This window comes from Mus musculus, chromosome 12 (genome assembly GCF_000001635.26).
Source record: "Mus musculus strain C57BL/6J chromosome 12, GRCm38.p6 C57BL/6J".
Classification (NCBI taxonomy): Eukaryota; Metazoa; Chordata; class Mammalia; order Rodentia; family Muridae; genus Mus; species Mus musculus.
Window position 1 is genome coordinate 12,178,406 of NC_000078.6, and position 4,568 is coordinate 12,182,973.

Consider the following 4,568-nt stretch of genomic DNA (forward strand, 5'->3'; position numbering starts at 1 on the left):
GACAGTGGAGCAGGGAGGGTCATGGGACTGACTTACTTTCACAGTTGTTTTTACTTAGTGTTTATATCACGTCTCCACGGAGTGTAGATGGCCCTCCTCCATGCTCCCACTGCCCCTCATCAGAGGTAACTCAGAAGCAAGGAGGGCAGCCAAGTGCTGAACATGTGAGAAAGGCTCCCTCCAAGTCCCAGGGCCTACATCTGCTGGATGCATCTGTTCTCTGAGTACTTTGCAAAAATCAGGGCACAAGCCCCAGCTGCTTCTCAGCAGAGAGTCCTACAGGGAGGGAACACAGAACTTACACTGAAGAACTAGGCTGTGCTAGCTGCCTCTCTATTCATATCCAATACAGGTAACTACATAGACAACTTGCAGAAGGACAAAGAGGGACTGGCTCTGCTCTTTGCAAGATGCCAAGGGTGTTTGTGGGGTACACACCACCAAGAAAATTCTCCCCAAACTGAATGACCAAAAAATGAGACTATTATTCTCGAAAACCCAGATATAGGGTGCAGTTTGGAAACTATTGTATATGTCATAGAATGGGAGGCAAGACTGTCGGCTTATAGTCCTGACTTCATAGTCAAACAGCTATATAAACTTCAGCCCATTACTTGGATGGTCCTAGGTTCAGGTCTGGTTTCTGGTTCCCCAGTCCTCATGCATCTGTGACAAATGAGAGGGTTTAAAAAGATGGACCTCTGTACTCCGATGTACTATTCTGGTTCCACCAAGACTATATCACTCACTGATTTGGTCTGGATCTTCAGTTGAGGAGAGAAGATGCATCTCAGATAACCAACAATCACTTCACGCCCATAAATCAGGAGGTGGTGTTATATGCTGATGAACAAACACCATCCTGCAGAGAGATAAAGGACAAAGGGACGGAAACACTGGGACTGCTCAGGGAGTCAGATGCCAGTGGAGTGATGAGGCAGGGAGAGTGCTGAAGGCTGATGAGAGACACTGAGTAGGATACTGCAGGCAGAAGAAGCAGCGGGTGCAGCGGTGGCTGAGAAAAGCACAGTGCAGGCTCCTGTCCACTTATGAAAGCAATGCACGTGGTGCTGGCAGGAGGGGCATGGGGGCTCTTTGTTCTTAGAAGCTACTCCGGCTAAAATATGGGTCATGCACTAGGGTGAGCCAGAGGGAAAGAGATTGGATGCTGGTTCCTACAGAAATCCAAAGGAGACACGGAAGCGTTATGTACCTCAGCCACTTAAACCTTTTAACAACTTTTGTCGCCACAGTTATTATCTCCAGTTTAAAAACAGAAACCAGGCAACTACAGTGGGAAACAGAAACCAGACCCTTCATGAAGAAATACATTGTTCAGCTCAACACTGGTCACCAGGACTGCTAACTCCAGGAGCTCATGGCATGATGGAGAACGACTATGTGCTAAAGAAGGAATCAAGACAGTGGAGCTAGAAAGATGCAGATGAAAATGAGAACGATGTATAGAGTCGACAGAAAATGCAGTGCTGATGGAAGAAGGTCAGGAAAGTGCAGTCTCCTGACAGTGGATGGGGACAGCACATACACTCTATTCACTTCCTCCAGCTTTCAAAGCAAAGTTATATTGCTAAATAAAACGGCGCATCAAAGCACCATAAACTTGTTTTCTCCCAGTTCTAGAGACAACAATGAGCAGCTGATAACCATTGGTGTTTCCTGCCTGACAGTCGCATCACCCTGATCTCTGCCTCCATTTTCTATGGCCTCCTTCCCTTCTCTCCTCGCCTGAGGGAGAACCCTTATTGCTGGACTCTAAGCCCATGGTAATTCAGGACTATCTCCTGTAGGGGCTGTCAACGTAATTACAACTGTAAAGATCCTTTTACCAAATAAGGTCACATATTCAGGTTCTGATACATGAATATTAAAGGATGCATCACTGAGTCTATAGCACCAGCCAAGGTCAAAAGTTTCAGAAGAAGAAGAAAGAAAAATTATCCTTACTAAACTATCAAGAGTCCTGTGTATTTGCAATGCCAGGATGGAGGTGATTGTGAAATTACTACAGACAAATATCCGGTAGGTAGTTGGACCTAAAGTCATGGGTGCACTGTAAATATTGGAGTTTCAAACATCTTTAGTAAGGTTGCTGAACCAGTGGGCTGGGGGTGGGGGGTGGTAGCAAGAGGTGGAAGAGAGTAAAGAAGAGCTCATTAAAATGAACAAAATTTTAAATAGATAAATAAATATAAATAAATAAATGCACAAATGGCTTGAGACTAATGGGGTGGGGTGGGTAAAGAGGATGGTTCACACTGAGAAAGAGAAAGTATCCAAGTTCAAGTTCAAGAGACAAGGAATGGGTTATGTTGACAAAGGCCACCAAACAGCCAGTGGGAGAAGCCTTGAAAAGCAGCTACAAGACACTTGTGGCAGATTTTGGGGGACCTTTAGAGACATTGTCTCAGGTGAGAGCTGAGAATCAGACACAGGTGTCAGGACAAGTCTAATTGTGAAAGAAAAAAAAGGAGAAGGGTGCCATTTTCAGAGGTGATGAAAGATAGAAGCCATGTGAACTTCAGGGGATGATCCAGGAAGAGGAGGGACTCAATGGCACCACACTGCAGGAGCAAGACTTTGACAAAGCATGAGGGTGAGGGAATGGGATTGTCTAGGGCTGGGACACATGGCACAGGAAGATTGCTTCTGTTGTAGAGAGCAGTTCTGCCCAGATAGTGGTAGAGTAAGTGCTATGTTAGGAAGTGTGAAGGCAGCAAGCTGAGAAGAATGGAACCTGGTACCACCTGCTTTCTCTTTGAAGTAAGAGATTTTGGTTATCTTGCCTGGAGTGAGTGGGAAGTGGTGGGTGGAAACTTTGAGAATTGTCAGGAGTGTTTTAAATAGCTGCTCAGGGTGAGAGCACTGATAGGGAGACAGAAGGACTGCTTGACACTTTTCGCAGACCATGATGTCCTCAGGTGACAGTCTTCACAGTGGTGTGAATGTCCCTAGAGGGATGAGGTGGTTCCAGAGAGGCAGGCTGGGTAGGGACACATGACAAGAAAGACTGATAGAAACAAATGAAGACAAGAGGGTGGGACCTGAAGCCCATGGCGAGGATAGAAAGAAAAGGACAGGGAAAGAAAGATGACGGGGCAAAGAGAAAGAACAGAGAAGGGGAGGATGCCTTGAAGGGACAAAAGGATTCTGAGCAGAAAACCATGCACAAAAAGATTAGAGAGATACAGTGGAAACCAGCCAGGGCTTCATAAGTGAGGGAGGCTGAAGGCAAATGTCAGGGATAGCAGCCTATTGTAATATCAACGGGAACACACTGCAGCCCCGAAGATCAGGAAAGATGCTATTTTAAGTTAGGTTTTCCAGAGGAGGAACCTGAGCTCCTGCAACTGTGGTTTCTTGAGGGGCATTCTTGGGGTAGGGACTAGGCAAGGGTGTGCATGTTCTTGTCTGGACATGTTTCTGCCTAGTCCAAGAGCAATCTGGAAAACAAATTGAATCATAACATTGGCACTACCACTGGAACTGTGGGCAACATTGTGTAACCCCATGTCAGTGTTGGCACCTTGCACAAGTTGGCCAAGGATTGTCAAGGGCTATTCTTCAGAAAAAAAAAAGAAAAGAATGAAGCAGTTGGCAGCCAATATGTATAGCCCCGAGGAACTGTTTCTCGTGGCATGAACCTCTGAAATCACAAAGACCAAACCTCTTTACTAACTGCTTCATCACTAGCCGCTTAGAAATGCTTCTGAGTAAGGTACCAACAGGCTCTACTATGGATGTCATTCAACTCTCAGTCCTTCATGCATAGACACAAGGAGGGTCAGAAGGTACCATACCGGAAACTGCAAGTGATATCAACCCCTTTAGAAGACAGGCTGCTTGGTAAACAGTCTGGGAAACCAGGGGAAATAGTTCTCCATCAAATCAGTAGGTCCAAAGGACATAGAGAAATTTCTAACCTGGCTATGTCAAGACATCAGCTCATACCAATGAGCGGGACAATTAGTGAGGCAGGACCACTTGTCAAGATGTCTCATTTCACCTTACCTTCGAGCATGTCTTTCTAGCTGAGTACAGGCAAGACCTGTCTCTCCAGGGTCAGTTTAGACAACTAGAGATACATGTTCCCACATGGGAAATTCACAGTGACAGAATATAGTTTAAGAAGCCCACGGTACACCAAGTGACACAAGTACCACTGGATATGTCAACCTGGTGAGCCACACCTGGGATGCATCTCTGCAGCTGTTGGGAGACAGTGCTAATATGCCTCTTTCAGTGTGAGAACTTGTGTCCAGGATTTGTGGGTGACTAAATTTCTGAATCTTTACACAGCTCCACCATCCTAAAATAACTGTGCATAAAATAACTGTGTAGGACTGGGCACCACAACTCTACATACTGATTGGCTGTGAATCTCTGTAATGAACTCCATTTGCTGCAAAGAAGAAGGTTTCTTGATGAGGGGTAAGGACTGCACTAATCAATGCGTATAAGAACAAATATTTATACACTATTGCTAGGGATTATTCTGGTTGTGTGTAAAAAATTAGTGGTTATAGATTCTCTTCTAATAATAATGAGTA

The 4,568-nt window shown here is 45.2% G+C and overlaps 1 annotated feature.

Annotated features, from left to right (window-relative positions):
- Nucleotides 691–1,513: an enhancer, noted in NCBI's record as "VISTA enhancer mm103". NCBI's record gives its function as "enhancer in: heart[4/7]" and the evidence as "EXISTENCE:transgenic organism evidence [ECO:0001131][PMID:17130149]".